Here is a 19625-nt window from a genome sequence, read left to right on the forward strand (position 1 = left end):
GTTAAAGAGGTAGGTTTGTGAAAGTGGGGTCTGCCGTCACAGACAAGATGCAGAAGACAGTTTAAGGATAGTTGAGGGGAGAAATACTGACAAGAAACAAAGATGTCTCACCCTGAGGAAGGAAGTGAACGATTACAATAGAAATCTTGGTGACTGTATTACTAGAATCTACCCGCATAACTTGCGCAACATCAGCAAAATCAGAGCTTTTACTGACATTCATTTTACTCCAACTTTTTTAACAGTAGAACCATTGAAATGTGAACAAGGTTATGAAACAAAAAGTAAATACCCAGGTACGAGAAATTAATTTTGAAACTCCGTCATCTCTGGAGCACTTTGCAAAGTTAATTAAACTGCTGAAGTAGAAAGAAGTTGAAAAGCAGCACCCCTCTCATAGAACAGCTATTCTCTCTGAATTACCCAGTTTATTTCAAGTAAACTGACAACTTTTACGAATAGCAGGAAGAAAGCTGAGGGTCAAGTCAGTCACCAATAACACATTCTTGGCAAGTTCTTCATGTTAGATACAAAATATTTTTATTCCTAGACACATTAAAGAGATTTTATTTCCTTTCAGAGGGAAAAAAAATGTCTTTTCTCTCTGCAAATGTGCTCAATCAAATAAAACGGATTAATTCACAGCAGCTGACAAAATACATGCCAACGAATATTGCAAAATACTACAATAGAAATAGAGACATTCAGGCTGTCCACCTTCATTTTAACTGCTGGCCAGTGACTGCTTGCTCCACACTTCATTGCTATTCGATGTCGGTCTGGTTAAGAATTGAAAGCTTAAAACTGTACCAGTAAAAGATCCCAGATGAAGTAAGTAATGGCAAGTACATAAAAGGAAAGACAGTCTCAGTAAAATATATATGCTGCATAAATGCAGTCAGGGCGTACACCAAAGCAATCGCTTGCAGTGTATGCCAGAAGCATAGAGTTTGAAATACATAACGGAATAAAAGCTTGAATTATTCGGGAACAAGTTTTACAGATTGGACATGGTGTCCCCTTCAGTGATTTATTTGGTACATAGAATGATTTGTTAAGGAATAGGTAAAACATGATTCACTGGCATGAATTAACCCTCATGATACTGAACTAAGTGCTTTAAAGTGCAGCTGTCAGGACAACTACTGGAACGCAGGATTTCAGGGTAAATCTACATGAACACAGCTGACCTTCGGTCATCCTTTTTAATGTAAGAGTTGTGCTTTGAAACGTATTGTGAAAATAATGAGTGTTTTACACACTGATTATATTTCTGCCCTCCACTTTAGGACTAATTAGTGTAATGAAATTGCAGACATATCTAGCTTCATACTAGATTTAAAAAGGCACAGACTTGGTTTTGATGCAGATGATAAAGCATGTTTTGTGTCAACTGTGGTGGAACAAGCTAATGCTTGGAAGTGAGACCATTTTGTCACTATTTTCCTCAGTTTCAACATCAAGTATCCCTTGAGTAAGATACCACACACATTTACAGAACCAAGCTGCCCATATACTTCCTTGATCGTATGACATCAACAACACGTGAGACTATGTTCTCCAATACACATTCCACACCTACCAACCTTTATGCCCTCTGATGGTGTTTTCTATCAATACTGTTTTAATGCAGCAGCCAAATAGAAAACTGGATGAAGAGGCCTGGAATCAAGTCTTGTATCTGTTGCAGCAATTCACGGATGCCAATCAAGGGGCTTTGGAATTAAAATGATGCCAAAGCAAAAACAGCTTAATTAAGACCGTTAAACTCAGCAATAAATTCAAGAGTGATTCACAGCCACTAGAACCAGAAATGAAACCACTTAAATAAAATTTACGAAGGTTTCTTTATGTCAGAAAGAGGTCTTTATCCTTTCAATTGCGTCGATTTGAATCCAGGTCTCAGAGGTGAAAGGGTAGTATTCTAACCTTCCGCTCCACCCATTCCCTGCCACTTTCCTTTTAAACAGCTAAATTTATTCCTGTGCCATTAGCTGCTATTACAAGAACCATGTGCTTGCATCACGACACGACTCAGGATTAAAAATAGACCTTTCACAAAGGCTCGGTGCTGGGCTTATCTAGTTCCCATTTACGCTGAATTGTAAAACTTTTAGGTACAAACAAGCTAAAGACAATAGCGGCTTGCTACAAAATATTGAAATCCTCTTCAGCATCTCCTGCCCTTCTTCCCCAATAAATGCCACCTTAATATGCAGAAGTGCTTCAATCAATCATCAACAAGGTTAATGCAGCCTAATAACACTGGTTTGGATAGCGACTGACGAATAACAGGGGAGCTCATTTGAAATTGATTACAAGTATAGCACTCAGCATTCACAATGAATGCGGCCCTCCAAAGCATTTCTGTGCACAAAACCATTAATCTTCATTATAAGCAAGGATGCAGAATGAAACAACAGAGAATGAAAGAATGGGGTGGTGTTTTGTGAATCAGATTTCTATTAATGCACAGACAAAACCTAAATTTTAGGCATATGACAGAAAATGGGCAAACTATCAAACCAAGTATTACAACTAGTCTATGAAAATTGAAATGTAAACTGCCAGTTAAAACTCACAAAATAGTAAAAGCACAGTAAAACACAGCCACATTTTGCAAAGAATGCTCATGCTCATCAGACATGTTAAACATTTTAAATTGTAAATTTCAGCTACATGCACAGGAAAAATGAAAGACTAGTAACTTCACTAGAGGTATTGTTTACAGAAAAAAAAAGTCATAAATTAAAGACTTCTAGATAATTACATTACATTTGGGGCATTTTTTTATGATTCACTTCTTTTTGACAAACATTTGAAATAAATGTTAATTCTTTTTCATGTAGTGATGTTTCCACATTCTATCCGAATCCAATATATCATGAAGAAAGAACTGTTAAAGCATTTTCCCTCGGTGTAACAGTAACACTTATTTTCATGTTGCAATAAAAAAGTATAAAGTGATTTGAAGGCATTGTGAGATGCAAAGAAATTTCATTACTCCAAGAGGTAAGAAGCCAGTGCACAATCTTACTGTGTATTATGTCAGTAATGATGGGCAAACCCTTCACCTTTTAATTGAAATCTCTATTCTCTTGATTCACTGTGCAATGGAGAGAGACTTTACAGCTGCAGTACTCCTTTGTGCATGGATCAATTACTAGTCTACCTGAAAAGCCACATACCAAAATGTGTTGGCCTGCTGTGTTCATCCAGCCTCACATTTTATTATCTATACCAAAATTTCACACTGAAAAACTGACCAATTTTATTCATCCAGTTTTATTCCTTCTTCAAGTCAGAACTTAACTCAAAAATTTACTGTTAATGTTTCATCTATTGGGTTAGCATGAAAATTCCTTCCAAAATATCACCATACTTTGTCTCATGCTGTGTCTTTATTGTTGTCTGCATTTTATTGTGCTCCTGAGATGCTGCTTGGCCTGCTGTGTTCATCCAGCCTCACATTTTATTATCTATACCAAAATTTCACACTGAAAAACTGACCAATTTTATTCATCCAGTTTTATTCCTTCTTCAAGTCAGAAATTAACTCAAAAATTTACTGTTAATGTTTCATCTATTGGGTTAGCATGAAAATTCCTTCCAAAATATCACCATACTTTGTCTCATGCTGTGTCTTTATTGTTGTCTGCATTTTATTTGGGGTATACATTATAGTTTTCATAGACCAGTAAGGAAAGCTTTGTTTTATATTTTACCCATTTGTTATCATATGCCTGAAATTTAGATTTTACATGTACGTTGATAGAAATCTTATTGTCAATCACTACTTCTGTTAACATATGGATCCACAGATGCAGCATGCTGCTTGCACTTTTGCTAAGTAACTGTGGTTGAGAGTGGACAGTGAGTGCTGACAAATTAATAGGTAATAAGGGGCAACACAGCAGAGCCCGCTCCTGCCTTTGCCCACTGCCCACAAACAGAAACAGCTCACTGACTAGCCAACAGGAACAAGACTTTTTTTGAAGAATTTCTCTCCCACCGTAGTTTGGCCAATTGAAACTTAATGAAGTATTCCACACTTACGCTTGTTGCAATCATTGTACTTGGAATTGAAAAAAATACGAAACCCAATGATCTTCAAGATCTGTACTGCTTGGAAGCGTATCATTTAACATAACATGTCCCTGCTAAATAATGTTGTGGTGTCAAAATCTACTAAGTAAAAATGTATGATTCGTATAATGCTTAAATCAAAGTAACTTACCTCAGCTGCAATGCATACTTCTATATCTCACCCCATTTATACAATAAAAAGAAAATTGTACATCCAATTATTTTTGCCAAAGATTTCATGCAACACAGAAAAATTTATTTTCATTCTCCTCGCATTCATGTACACAGTACAAAAGAAACGTTGGCAGATCACCATATTCCATGAAAAACAATAGACAGCAACAGCAGCACAGTCAATAGGGTAATTGATGACAAACAGATTGGCTCTCCTGCCCTTCACTTTGTCTATATTTTAGTCAGGAGACAATCTTGGCTCACTACTCACCATTACCCACAATTCAGCATCCTCAAGAATTAGTAAAATTCGGACCCCATCAGCTCTCAGGCTGCCAGCAAACATTAGTAACTCGACACTTCTGGCTTCATTCACCAGCGAAACTGTGATACTATGATAGAAACTAACACTTACAGAGGTGCCCCTCTCCCTCCTACCTTCTCTGCAGGGTAGCTCGTTGTCAAGATATGCAATTGGAAGATGTATAGAGTTTTGTGGAATGATTGACTTACTCTTGCTGTCTGTTCTTATGACTTCAGACTATCACATCTAAATCTTTACTCAATGCCTTCTGAATTTTGCCTTACCCGCTCATGCTAAAAGGGTAATTTTCACCCAAAATGACTCATCACCATCCCACACCAGTGAATGTGACAGAAAATCTGTCCTTATGGATTGCATAAGAACACTTTCATCTTAAAATTAATTCCTGAATTATTATGCTCATGTAATATAGGTCTAATCAATTTACAACTGTTCATAGTCTGCAATGTGAGCAAACATTTAAAATACCCTAAACATCTCTGTAAATTCTTTTTTGGACATAACAACAACGTCAACTTTATCACAGACAAAACTTTGCATCTCACACTTCCCCTGCAGTCTGGTGTTGACAGAGTTGTCTGGCGCAGTGTGAGGTGAGCTGTTTCTTGCTGCATTGCCCCAATTCATCTCAAGCAGCAACATTGTCAAATGTACTTCAGAAACTGCAACTTTATCCTGATTTTGAATAAAAACAGAAAACTCAGATTACACTTAAATTTATTACCACCAGGATATGACTACAAAAAGCACCAAAACCTAGAACAATAGAAACTCGCCATCAGAAAGTCTGCAGTGCACAATATTTACACATCAAAACACTTGGAAAACGACAAAATCCTTCAGACTTTTTTTTCCAAAGTAGACTAGAACCTGAAACGAAAAGGTGCTCTTTTCCCAGCTTACTTTCTTTTGCCTAAATTAATTAAGAGATTTAGATGCCCATTAACTGTACTTCATGACATCACCACACCTTATCTCGTTTAAAATATCAAGGTGCTTTGAGGCTTTTTAAACAAGGAATCTGTATTCAGAGCTTTCACCGCTTTTTAAAACCATTCCCCTCACCCAGCGAAAGATAGCTTGCGATGACTTTAAAAACACAAAATTCCATCCCATGTAATTTGTTCCTAGATGCTGTCTGGCACCCTGCGTCTATAGTGTCCTCCATCTCAGCATTTATCCCTTTTTATCCAGTAACACGTCTCTGGATTCCAAACTTCCGAACTTTCACTTTGTTTTGCTCTTTGTATTGCTTTATTTTTGTTTACGGTTGGAATCTTATCGAGGCGTTTTAAAAATGACCAGCATTATGTCAACCAGCCTGGGGCGGGGGGTCCTTTTCAGTCAAAAGAAACGAGGTGGCAGCTTGTTGCAGGGTTGAAAGCTGCTATAAAGGGCGGTAAATGAAATCAATTCTCTGGATTGCAAGCTACCTGTTATTGTTGATCAGTTTCGGCAAGCCTGGCCCAGTTTTCAGGAAATCTCGCCCCAGCATTCCCCCCCACCCCCCGCCCCATCCCTGTCGATAACAAGAAAGTCACAAGTCTCTTCGCTTGCCCAAAGTTTTGAAGCCCCCAGCTCAGAGCTAACCCTTCAGCCAACCCACCTCTCTGTCTCCCATCACACCCTCTGGAAATCTGGCTCATTTCACTGACCTGTCGGACGACTATTTCAGCGATGCGTGAGGAAGAAAAGTTTGCACCTTGCCCAGCGAACCCAGGGCCCTGCTCAAATACGGACGTGTTAAAAGCACGATTTGAGTGTTGGGACTGAATTTCTGCCTTACGCTGAAACTCGTATATTACTCGTGAGTTGTTGTGCCTGCCTGAGAAAGTAAGGATGAGTTGGGAAGCTGGTGATTACATTCCAACAGTGGAATATGTACTTGGTGAGTAAGCTTGGAGTCCTGGAGGGGAAATGAGCACGTTTAACTCAAGGAATTCGAATTAAAAATGCAGCCTTCGCGTAGAATAAGCGAGAGACGGTAAAGGAAACGAAACAAAAAGAATCCCCGAGATTTCAAAGGGTTTGTCAGACGCTGAGGAATGGAGAAGGGAGCCGAGGCTCTCTGAGGAGGGGATGGCATTGTGTCTCCCACCTGAAGCAAAGCAGTCAGGGGTCCACTGACTGACATGGACGGGGCACGGCGCTAAACGTGAGACTGTCTATCCCGCCGTCACATTCCCATCAGAACCAATGCCGGCCGTTGTTAGCAATGCATTCCCAACAAACCCAACAATGTGGCTGAGCCAATTTTCCACAGGCAGAGAGACAGAGGGGATGGGGGAGTTGGCGGGGGGTGGGGTGGTGTTCTGCTGTGCATGGGGCCTGCTGTCCCTCTCTCTGGTGAGCTGCCCTAACCCCTGTGCTTGTGGAAGCACATTATTTCCCTGTGTGTGTGGAAACAAACTGCTGCTGGAGCCCCGATTCTCCTACACAGTGAGCGACGGGAACCGCGATCGAAAGGGGCCGGACGCAACAGTTCCGAATCTGCCCAGGTACTGAATTGTATTTGCAAACTTCACCTGAACATGTGCCCGGGAGCTGCAACTCCCATAAACCAGGGGTAGTTTCCCCTTTTGTAAAAACAAATATATAAGCATATGCACAAACAACTCTTCAGAGAATGAACCAGTAACAGGGTGAGGAGGGGAGTTACTGTGGTCGTTTTGTTATTGTCGTTTCCCATAGTTTCAAGGGGCTGGTAAAAAGGAAATAGAAGCATCACATGTGTACACTGCCACCCACCTCCCAACCCAGTGACCACGACACCGTTCAAAAATAATTCAATTGTTTCCCTTAAAGAATCCAATTAGGACAAACGGCCCTTTGCGCGTCCCTGCCTTACTGGGTAAAACTAACAGCTAGTTTCTGAATCTCTCTCTCTCTCACACACACACACACAAGAGGAGGAATCAGGTTGATAGCACAGAACATGTGAGACATTCCCGAGACAACTAGATAGAGAGGCAGCTGATGTAGAAATTACACTACACCCCGTATCGCCTGCGAGGTTGGAGGGTGCGGGAAGAAAAAAAAATGTTTTTTTAAGAAGAGGCCGTTTTGATTTTCAAATGTAAACTCACATGCCAGCCTGCATAGGTTTGTTGGTGAGAATCTCCCCTCACACGGTTCGGGGACGTCAATCCCACACAAAGAGACACAGGAGAGGGAGGTCACAAACACACACGGAAAAGTTTGCGAAACGGTGAAAAGTCTCCCAACTTGCAGCTCCCATTCAGCGAGCGAGCACACTCCAGACTTGTCTCAGAGGCACCGTATGCAAAGTACGCCTGTGAGCAAGATTTGCAAACGCTTACTTTCAGAAACAGAAACAATGCGTGTCACAGAAAATTAAACTTCGCAGATCCCTGACTGCAGCGCGAAGGGTGCACACTCACATACTCACGGCCGATGCAGACAGAGGCAGAAGGACAGAAAGAGAGAGCAGGGCTGGTGCTGTCTGCACGGAGCCGGGCTCCGAGCACCGGCTGATCCTTGCCTTGTCTCACTGACAAGCGTACACATGGCCTGGGCGCCACCACACTGACCTTACCTTAGCAGCTGGGGAGGGAGTACTTCCCCAGGAGCCTGGACACAATGCCCCTCATTGCCAGCGGTGCCCTCTGTGCCCTGAACAAGCCCTGCACGGGGGGCGGGGAGGGAGTGGGGGCGGGTGCTGGATGCTGAAGGCGGCTCTCTCTTCCTCTCTGGGTCTCAGCGCTGTCGGTTTGACTGAGAGAGCAGGCTACGAGGTTCCACACGCACACATGCCCCCACCCCCCTCCTCCTCCTCCTCTCCCTGCCGGAGCTGAAACAGAGCGCCCGTCCTCTCATGCTGCGTCCAATCAGTGCCTCTACGATGCAGTGATTTAAGGGGTCAGCCATAAATAAACTTGCTGGTGAATAATGGCTTTCTACTTGTTTTCTGAAGCTGCAGTGCGATAGGATGCATCTAATTACAAACAACACCGAATATCTATGTGTGTGTGTGTGTGTGTGTATTTCTGGCAGTTCAATGCTTTGCAGCGCCCAGGTCTGGTTAACCTCCGTGTGCCAGCCCCCATGGTACCCAATAAAGGTTACAGCCTGCTATTTATTGCTCTCAGATTGGGTTTTCTTTTGGCTTTGGGGACTGCGGGGAAAACCTCCCCATTCACAGTCTGTTCACGCCGCCACAGATTCCGCGCTGCAAAACACTGGCCGCTTTCTCAAGTTCAACTGGTGAAAGTTGCGAGGTGCACGTTTACGACTTCGCGAAGAAATGGCTGAGTGATTTTCCTCAGCCTCCCGCACCCTAGTTCCCTCGACGCTGGGGCTGAAACCCACAGCTACTTGCGCAGGAAGGACTTGTCCCTGTTGGTCTGTGGAACCTGCATGTTGGGGTAGGCACACCGCTTGTTGGGTGATGGAACTTTCAAACCTCCCACGGTGAGCTGTAAAGTTCATTTCATAAAGTCGTACAGCGCCGAAACAGACCCTTCGGCCCAACCCGTCCATGCTGCCCTGGTCCCCGAAACTGTACTGGTCCCATTTGCCTTAAATTGACCCATATCCATCTAAATCTTTCCGATCCATGTACCAGTCCAAATGTCTTTTAAATGTTTTAACTCTGCCCACATCAACGACTTCCTCTGGCAGCTGGTTCCATTCTTTGTGTGAAAAACTTGCCTGTCAGGTTGATTTTAAATCATTTAGCTCTCACCTTAAACCGGTGCCCTCTAGTTTTGGACTCCCCTCCATGGGGGAAAGACAGTGGCTATTCACTTATCTGTGCTCCTCATGATTTTATAGACTTCTATAAGGTCACCTTTCAGCCTCTGACACTCCAGGGAAAATAGTCCCAGCCTATCCAAGCTCTCCTTGCACCTCAAACCCTCTAGCCTTGACTTCAAGAAATTTGACCCGGCTGGAGCCAGAACACAGAAAAGCCAAGGAAAGCTTCTGGATTAACATGTAAACTGAAATGTTTTGTTCATGCAATTTAGAGAAGGCAATTCGCCCGTATTATTTGGCTGGCCTGAGTAAGATCCCAGTCCCACAGCACATCATTAACATTCAACACAAAAACCAAATTGTTGGAGAAACTCAGTTCAATTAAGGTTTTGAGTTCAGTGACCCTTCTTCAGAACACAGTCACTGGATGCAAAATTGTAATTTGGTGTTGTCTCCATAGATGCTGCCAGACCTACTGAGTTTCTCCAGAAATTTCTGATTTTGTTTCAGATTTCCAACACCAGCAGTTCTTTGGGGTTTTTTATGACAAACTTATAGTATGGCAATCAAGTCCCTCTTGGGAGGCCATCTCTGCTTTGTAACATCGCTAAACCATCATAGATGATGTTCTGTAATTCTGAAGAGTCATACCTGACTCAAAAAATTAACTGTGTTTCTCTCTCCACAGATGCTGCTAATCTGCTGAGTATTTCCTGCAATTCCTGTTTTTGTTTCAGATTTCTGGTTTCCACAGTACTTACCTTTTATTAATCATAGTCCATGATTTGTTATAATCTAAAATACAGAGAATAATATGGTCATATATAAATAGCTAAGAATTGCAGAATTGTTATTCAGCCCATCATGTCTGAATCAGCTCTGCAAAAGAGCAATTTACCATGTACCATTCTCCTGTCTTGCCTCTGTAACCATACATGTTGTTCTTTTCAAATAAATCTGCCTACCTTTTGAATGCATCAACCGAACCTACCTTCGCCACATTCTCAGGGTCATTCTCACTATGAAGGAGCTTTTGCTTCTTTTGCCAATTACTTTAAATTTGTCCCCCCTTTTCCCTCTTGATCCTTTCACAAATAGCCTGTACAATTTATATGCAGGGTATAATTATAACTATTTTGTGTGTAGGGAGCAGGATTATATGACGTAGCAATAAAAATATGCCCTCTCCTTTACACCATTATTTTGTTCCCTCATTGCTGTCCTTTCCCTGTTTCAATCATTAATTCAGTTGTGCAGCTGATGGACAGATGTCAGACCTACAGACCATTGTTACTTTTCTCCCCCCTCACTTCTGACTCTTTTACTCAACGTCCAGCATGGCGCTGAATTTTCAGGTCACGGTGAGGTCCTGCAAAGAGGCAAAAAAAAGCCCCTGCAGCAAATGGCATGTCATTTTGCTGGGGCTGGCCATTTTTGCCAAGTTGAACTTAGGAGAGCAGGCCACCAAGTCTCAACAGTCCACGAGGCTCACTCAGAGTCTCACTAAACTGAGTTAAAGGAAAATGCCTAGGATTCTCTGTGAATCATAATTTTCATGAGTATTCATGGGGAGAGTCTCAAAGGGATTTCACATTCTGTCAAGGAAAGCTCTAAACTAACACACCAAGTTGAATGGGGAGGTAGGCTGCAGCATTTTGTTTTGTTTATTGATGCAATATGACTGTTTCTGGCAAAACCAGAAATTTGTCCCCGAATTGCTGTTGAGAAACTGGTGGTAAGCCATCTTCGTGAGCAGCTAAAGTGGGTGCAACCATTGTACTGCTTGAAAAGGAAAGTTTTTTGACTCACTGACAGTAGAAGAATGGCGATGTAGGACGGTGAGTAACATAAAGGGGTTTGTTGATTGTAAACAGGTATTGGGAGGTGAGTTGCTTTCAGCAGAATTCTAAGCCTCTGATGTGCTCTTGTAGCCACAGCATTTATATGGCTAGTCCAGTTCAGTTTGTAGCCAATGCAAGTCACTGAGTTATTGATAGCAAGGTATTCAGTGACGGTATGGCCATTGAATGCTAAGGGAAAGTGTTTGGATTCATTGTTTTGAAGATGGCATTGTGTAGTGCCAAAGTTACTTCCCGCTTATCAACCCAAGCCTGGATGTTGTACAGGTCATGTCAAATGTGACCATGGACTATTTCAGCATCAGTGAACGGTGCTGAACATTGTGCCACCGTCAGCGATCATCCCAATCTCTGATGTTATAATGAAGGGCATGTCTTTGATGAAGGAGCTGAAGGTAGGCCTGCTATATTATTTTGATTTACTGCCAATAACCACCACAACCTTCCTTTGTGCTTGGTATGATGGCAACGAGGGGATAATTTTTCCCTGATTCCCATTGACTTTGAATTTGCTTTTGTGCCTTGAAATCAATGGCAGTCACTCAAATCTCTCCTTTAGAATTTAGTTCTTTTCAGGTCTTTGTTTGGACCAAGGCTATAATAAGGTCTTGGGCCCAATAGCTCTGGTTTCATTTGCAAACCAGTATCAGAGTAGGGACCGGCAAAGACTTTGGTGTGTAAGCTAGTTGCGTGTATTTAAAAGGTTAAATCCAATTTAAAGTAAATACAGGAACTCAGTATAATTAGCCCAACATAAATCTTGGACAATCACTATTACTTGTACAAATAACTTCATTTTGAGTAGCTTCCTGACGTAGGGATGCATTTTAGAGGAACTAACTTGCAAGTAGAACACACAAGTGTGGGAATATTATTAAAATACTTTTACTTGTAGCATTCCTATAGCCTAGATTGTGGCAGATAGACACCTGAACTATGTTCACTTATGCTTCTACTTATCAACCCATGAAATTAGCAGTTTACAATCTTGCTCTCAGAATATGAAAGCTAGATTTAGCCATGTAAAGGTTGGAGTGGGGAGCCGTCTAATAACTGTCAAAGTCCCCCAACTGCAACTATGGGACATTTAAGATTTAAAGCCTGACATGCGATATCATTGATGGCCAATGGTAAGGGTATAGGTAGGTTAAGTCAGTTTCAGTCTGTTCTACTTTAATTTCCATAATATTTTTCTTTCTCCTGGAAGAGTAAATACTCATCCAAGAGAGAAAGGACACACAATCAGTTTCAGTCTGCGAAGGCTGTCACTATTATGAGCCTACTCTTCTGAAATGGATATATGTTCGACTCCACTGGGACAGTCAATCATTAAGATTATTGAGAAAATGAGCTGAGTGAAAAACACCAATTTCTCTGTCCTGAAGTGGATAACAGCTTTTGCAGTAGGAATTTGGACTCAAGTCATTACTTCTATTATAAACAGAGTTGAGAAGTGATGGCAATCCATTTCATGCACTGCCTGACATCCTCCAGAAACTGGGCGCGAGCCGTTTTGCACATTACTAAGAGAGTAGGTGAAGAAAACTTTTTGACCTATTTGATCTCAATCTTCAAGAATTTCTATCCAAACATATGTCCATGACGGCACTGAGCTGCTTCAAAACTGTGTTCGACATCTTGGCTGCTACCAGTTTTAGAGCAACACATTCCAGCTGTGGACTTGCCCTGTGCAAAGAAATACTACCTGAAGCCTGTGTAGAATTGTGCCCTGAAGATCAATGGATTTGCACCATTTTTCCCTGCTGCATTGAATATTGTTCCTTTAATATTGTTACTGCCGTGCTAACTGAATAATCATAATGATCAAAATTGCCCTCAATTAGGTATATGGGGACAGTTAAGGCAGTTGGCTGGATGGCTTACAATGTGAAGTGATGGCTGTGGATACCACAAAGGACCCTCCTTTTCAATGTCTCCAGGGGTGGAGACCACCATCAGTCGTCTGTTTTTGATGGGAGACCAGCCCCGTGGTCTGGTAAGACTATGGTGACCTTACATTTACCAATTACATTTCTTTTGTAGAAGCTTATGCAAATATTTACGGCTAGATTCATGAAGCACTTCAACAAATTACTCTAACTCTTGTTAGCTAGGAGGTCGACTCAAGGACATTTCGTTTAAGTGGTTCTGAATACGTGGTCTTGCTTTTTAAAAATTCATCCAAACTTGCATTGACAAACGTTTACTGGAGTCAACAGAATGCAGATTTTATGCAGGCACAAACTTAATAAGAGTATAAACCCTTCATACTGACCTGATGCCAAAGTGCACATGCACCCTGTGGACTGTGGCAGATATAATCAACAGGAGCTTAATTTGTTACAGAGAAAACTTTTGATGCAAACAATATATCTCTGAGATCTGGGGGAAGACAAAAGCGATTCCAACCCATGGCCATCTTTGCCAGCCAACATGTCATGCTTTCGCTGAAAGCTGTCTCAGAAAACTATCATCCTGGGAGATTCACACTACAGCAAATTGCTACTGAAACTATCCAAAGTGATTCCTTTTGTGCACAGTTTCAAATGTATAACAAAACAATATAATTACATTTAAACCCCAATCCCTGAGTTATAGATGAAGTTGGGATGAAATCTTGGATCTTACAGTAAAAGCTGACTTTGTTTTACTATCTGACATTCTCTTCTCTCCTGATCTCCTAATTTGAAAACACTGACTCACTGCTCTTGTGCAGGTCTAGCTAATGAATGTCAGCATGCTTTTTGACAATTGCAAGGGAATACGTTCCTCACTTATTATGCACCCTTGCAATATCAGTCAGCAGTGGAAAAGTCAATGAGGCAGTGGTAGAAAATCAGTTATAAATTGTGGAAAATAAATAAAAACTGTTCTCTTGAAATGCGTCGTCTGCTGATATTTGTTCATGACAGCACCATATGTTAAAAAATTTGTGAGTTTAAGCCCCATGTCAGATTTGACAACATTAAGCAATATGACACTGTAGGACAGTACTCAGAGGAAGGTGGGAGGAACAGAGGGATCTTGGGGTGTTTATCCACTGATCCCTGAAGGTGGTTAGATAGGTTAATAAGGCAGCTAACAAGGCATGCAGGACACATCTTTATCAGTTGAGGCATAGGTTATGAGAGCAGGGAGGGAATATTAGAGCTATACAATACTTTGGGTAGGCCACAGCAAGAGTACTGTGTACAGTTCTGGTCACTGCACTAAAGGAAGGATGTGAATGCACTGGAGGAGGTGCAGAGGAGATTCATTAGGATGTTGCCTGGGATGGAGCACTTCAGCAATGAGGAGAGGCTCGATAAGCTTGGCTTGCTTAATTTGGAGCAGAGAAGGTTGAGGTGACCCTGACAAAGGTGTATAAGATTATGAGGGACATGGACAGGGTGAATAGAAAGCAGCTGTTGTCCTTTAGCTGAAGAGTCAATAACAAAGGAGCAGAATTTCAAGGTGAGAGGCAGGAGGTTTTGAGGGGATTAATTTCACTCAAGGGGTGATGGAGGTTGGAATGCACTGCTTGGATGGGTAGTTGAGATGGGTAACATTGCAATCTCTGAAAAGACCTTAGATGAGCACTGGAAATGTTACAACATATTCAAGGCTATGGGTCTAATGCTGAAAAGTGGGACTTGTGTAGACTGGTAGAACAGGCTTGATGGGCCAAAAGGCCTCTTTCTGCACTGTTTGATTTGATGTTTGGGGAGTGCTGCCTTGCTTGAGGTGTAGCCATTGGATGCACATGATATAGAGTCATATAGTAATTCAGCACAGAAACAAACCCTTCGGTCCAATTCATCATGCCAACCAAGTTTTCCAAACTAAACTAATCCCATCTGCCTGCATTTGGCCCAGATTCCCCTGAAACTTCATCTGGAATAAGGGAAAGGGAGGGGATGGGTAAAACATGAGGGGGCAGCTCACTTATTAGGTGCATACGTTGAAGCAAGGAGAAAAAGTATATTCCACTGGTTTAGTTTGACATGACTGATCCCAAGCAAAAGTAAATTAATTGCTATAGTGTTTATAGGCCTTTTCTTTGGACAAAACAGCTTCTGTCTTTGTTAACAAGTCAACACAGTTGGTCACTCTCTGCGTAGGTCTTTGAGACGTTTTTGGGCAAGCTTTGTGTGCAGAGATAACCACACATGATTATTGACTTAACCATGTACCTGAACATCACAGCAATGGATTCTAGAACATTCTACACTTTATCCTTTTGACTTCAAGAGTAACCCATCAACCAAAGTGATTTATTTTCTCTTTCCTTATGCGTTTAATTCTGTGTGTGTGTGTGTGTGTGTGTGTGTGTGTGTGTGTGTGTGCGCGCGTGTGTGTGTGCGTGTGTATGTGTATGTGTGTGTGTGTGTGTGTTTATTGGGGGGATGGGGGGGAATAGGGATATTTAGAGAGATAAGCATGTATACTTCTATGTTACTTATTGTGCATGTAATCACTTATTGCAAAAAAGATATGCCATATGGGGCAGTAAAGGAATGATGATATCATTCCAATTCCCAATGGTGAGTTGTTTCGAGGGCAACTTGCAAGTAGTGGTCTTGCCATGCATCCTCTTGTTTCATTTGTTCACAGGACGTGGGTATTGCTGGCTAGGACAGCATTCATTGCCCATTGCCTAATTGCCCCAGTAGGCAGTTAGAAGTCAACTACATTGCTTTGGGTCTGGAGTCACATGTAGGCGAGACCACGTAAAGGATGGCAGATTTCCTTCCCTAAAGGACATCAGCGAATCAGATGACCCTTTAAACCATCGGAAATGGCTACACAGTCACCATCAAATTTGCTTTTAATTGCAGATTTTTACTGAATTCAAATTTCATCATTTGCATTGGAGGGATTCAGACACATGCCCCCATAACACTATCCTGGGTCTCTAGGTTATAAGTCCAGTGATAATACCATCTTCCTCATGGCTCCACTTGCACTTTTAGGTGGTAGAGGTTATGGGTTTGGAAGGTGCTGTGAAAGAACCTTGATGAAGCAGCTGATTTAATAGCACCCATTTTATGCCACAGTCTGGTGTTATTTTTTTACCCACAGCTCCACATCCTAACAGCAGTAGCACTGACTGGCCCTCCATGAGTAAAAGGAAGCTACTTTTCACAATATAGTTGATGCAGAAATGGCATCCTACAATCTGAATTATAAACATTCCAATCTTAAACGTTAATTTTCTTTTTGGAAAAAAGCAAATCACTCTTTTTGTAAATGTTGTATGAAGTAAATCCGATCTTAGACTGTGCTGACAGAAGATCCCTGAGTAAAGCTGTACACCATGGCTGACCATTAAATACACTTGTTTCAATGATCATGTTACTAATTCTTATTCTGAAGAATTGTCTGTATAATGTATACCTCACTGAGGGCGATCGGTTAAGATTTCATGAGATTTTGTTCAATGAACAGAAAAGGACAGCATATAAGCTGGAATGTATGTGTTATTCAAAGGATAATATTCATCTTTTTACCACATGCAACTAAAAGTTAGTAAATAATAAATAAAACGCTTGTAATTTTTAATAAGTAAACAGTGAACTGTTTTATTATTTTATTTATTTATTACCTCTAGTAGATGTAAATAGAATCTTTTTGTCACTGATACTATTATATTTGTTAACCATGCATCACTTGAGCTTCATGAAAATCTGCTGTCCATTTCCTAACTTGCACCAAGTCCTATTTAATATCCCATTCTTCATGCACCTACAATGGCTTTTGGTCCACCAACATTTGTCCCTTGTGAGTGTTGTTTACAAGGCTGCACAAGCAGAAGATTAGGAGCAAGTATTGGCCCGCTGTGTTCATCCAGCCTCACATTTTATTATCTTGGAATCTCCAGCATCTGCAGTTCCCATTATCTCTGATACTATTTCAACCTCACTGTGAAGCCTCTTCCAGGGATGCCTAACCTGAAGAAGTTACCCTCCTCCCTCCGGACCAACCTCAGGGAATCTCTCTCCCATTGCAACTCTCTTGTAATCTCTTACTCTCCATCTTCGGTCCGCCTCCCCCTCTCTCCCTATTTATTCCAGTTCCCTCCCCCCATCCCCCTCTCTGATGAAGGGTCTAGGCCCGAAACGTCAGCTTTTGTGCTCCTGAGATGCTGCTTGGCCCGCTGTGTTCATCCAGCCTCACATTTTATTATCTTGGAATCTCCAGCATCTGCAGTTCCCATTATCTCTGCAAGTATAAATACCTTTTTAACTGGGACAGCAATTCAAAAAATCTGATAAAAAGGAGGGGATGCAAAAAAAAGGAACAGGTTGAATAATTTGATTTGAAACTATCAATAGGGCTCAGTGGTAGGCTTAGCAATTCTAGAATTAAACCTCCTGATTGTGAAGTATTATTTTATTCATAACTAACTCTGGGATTAAGCAGTCATTATTGGTTGGGGAAATCTTTCCAGTTTATTGTGCATTAACAGATAAGTAGAATGGAGGAGGACTCAAAATGCCTGTCATCAATGAGCAATAACCAATAAGACTGACTTCAGCGTATGGCTAATTGCTTTCACAGTATGCTTAACAATGTGGTGACGACATTCTTATTTCAGTAATCCTAAACAAAAACAGAAACTGCTGGAGAAACTCAGCAGGTCTGGCAGCATCTATAGAGCTGATGACATCATGGTCATGTCTAAAGAAGGGCCACAGGACTCAAAATATTAATTCTGATTTCTCTCCACGTATGCTGCCATACCTACTGAGTTTCTCCAGTAATTTCTGTTTTAGTTTCAGATCCCCAGTGTCCGTATTTCTTTGTTTTATTTCAGTAATGGTACACTTAGTTGCAACTTCTTAAGAAATTAAATTGAATTTGGGGTGTGGCCTATGCATTGAACATAACATTTCCCCTGCAGCCTACAGGGCAGGGGTATGTCAATGCAATAACTTTGGCAGCTGATAACATTGCACAGCACAGGTTAAATGGTAAAATTTTATTTTGCCTACTTTAATTGTAATTTTTTTTCAAATAGAAAAATTGTGGTTCTGAAGAAATAATCTGAATCAAAACATCACAGGATTATACTGTAAATATGTAACCGTAGCAGTTAAAGATAGTCCTTGCACCTCTTGTATTTGTGTTTGAATTGGACAAGTTGAAAAGCTGTTTTTCTTTTGGCTGTGAAATTAATTTGAGGGTCTCTCACTTTCATTCCTAGTTGGATGTGGGCCTGAGGCACAAAACTGCTCACAAACACTGGCATGGGCCAGTTAGAAAGCTAGTATCAGAGATAATGGGAACTGCAGATGCTGGAGAATTCCAAGATAATAAAATGTGAGGCTGGATGAACACAGCAGGCCTAGCAGCATCTCAGGAGCACAAAAGCTGACGTTTCGGGCCTAGACCCTTCATCAGAGAGGGGGATGGGGAGAGGGAACTGGAATAAACAGAACACCTCCGCTCAGTTCGCACAGAACACCTCCGCTCAGTTCGCAACAAACAACTGCACCTCCCAGTCGCAAACCATTTCCACTCCCCCTCCCATTCTCTAGATGACATGTCCATCATGGGCCTCCTGCAGTGCCACAATGATGCCACCCGAAGGTTGCAGGAACAGCAACTCATATTCCGCCTGGGAACCCTGCAGCCATATGGTATCAATGTGGACTTCACCAGTTTCAAAATCTCCCCTTCCCCTACTGCATCCCTAAACCAGCCTAGTTCGTCCCCTCCCCCCACTGCACCACACAACCAGCCCAGCTCTTCCCCCCCACCCACTGCATCCCAAAACCAGTCCAACCTGTCTCTGCCTCCCTAACCGGTTCTTCCTCTCACCCATCCCTTCCTCCCACCCCAAGCCGCACCCCCAGCTACCTACTAACCTCATCCCACCTCCTTGACCTGTCCGTCTTCCCTGGACTGACCTATCCCCTCCCTACCTCCCCGCCTATACTCTCCTCTCCACCTATCTTCTTTTCTCTCCATCTTCGGTCCGCCTCCCTCAGCAGTTAGAAAGCTATTTGTTTCTGACATGTACTTTTTTTTATATAATTCATACCCGGTAAGGGGCTGTTTTCTCCAATCTAAAGCCAAATACATTGTTGTTCAAATCCACAGCTCAGCGAAGACTCAGAGTGGGTGATGGTCTAGAGATGTTATTGTCGGTTTGTTAATCAAGAAACCCAGGCAATGTTCTGGGGACCTGGGCTTTGATCCCTCTGTAACGTATGGTGGAATTTGAATTCAATAAAAACTATCTGGAATTAGAGTCCAGAGTTAGAGTTAAAATCCATTGCCAATTGTCAGGAAAAATCCATCTGGCTCATTAATGTCCTTTAGGGAAGGAAACTACCATCCTTATCTGGTCTGGACTACATGTGATTCCAAACCCACGGAACGTGATTGACTCTTAGCTGCCCTTTGGGTAATCAGGGATGGGAAATAAATGCTGGCCTCATCAGCAGTGGCCTCAACCGATGAATGAATTAAAACCTTTG

General features: G+C 41.8%; 1 protein-coding gene across 4 annotated transcripts in view; it reads right to left on the reverse strand.

Moving 5' to 3' along the window:
• tenm3 (teneurin transmembrane protein 3) overlaps positions 1-19625 on the reverse strand; it is a 3293451-nt gene that overhangs the window by 830975 nt on the left and 2442851 nt on the right. The window contains exons 1-2 of one of the 4 annotated variants that reach the window (XM_048526869.2): positions 8142-8281; positions 7672-7878 (exon numbers count right to left, since the gene is read on the reverse strand). The exons of 1 other annotated variant lie outside the window; for it this stretch is intronic. The gene's annotated coding sequence lies outside the window, so the exon portion shown is untranslated. Of the gene's footprint in view, positions 1-7671; positions 7879-7986; positions 8071-8141; positions 8282-19625 lie in introns of those variants that run through there. 2 more of the 4 variants (XM_048526870.2, XM_048526868.2) reach the window with 2 other exon arrangements.

The sequence above is a fragment of the Stegostoma tigrinum genome, chromosome 3 (genome assembly GCF_030684315.1).
Source record: "Stegostoma tigrinum isolate sSteTig4 chromosome 3, sSteTig4.hap1, whole genome shotgun sequence".
NCBI lineage: Eukaryota > Metazoa > Chordata > Chondrichthyes > Orectolobiformes > Stegostomatidae > Stegostoma > Stegostoma tigrinum.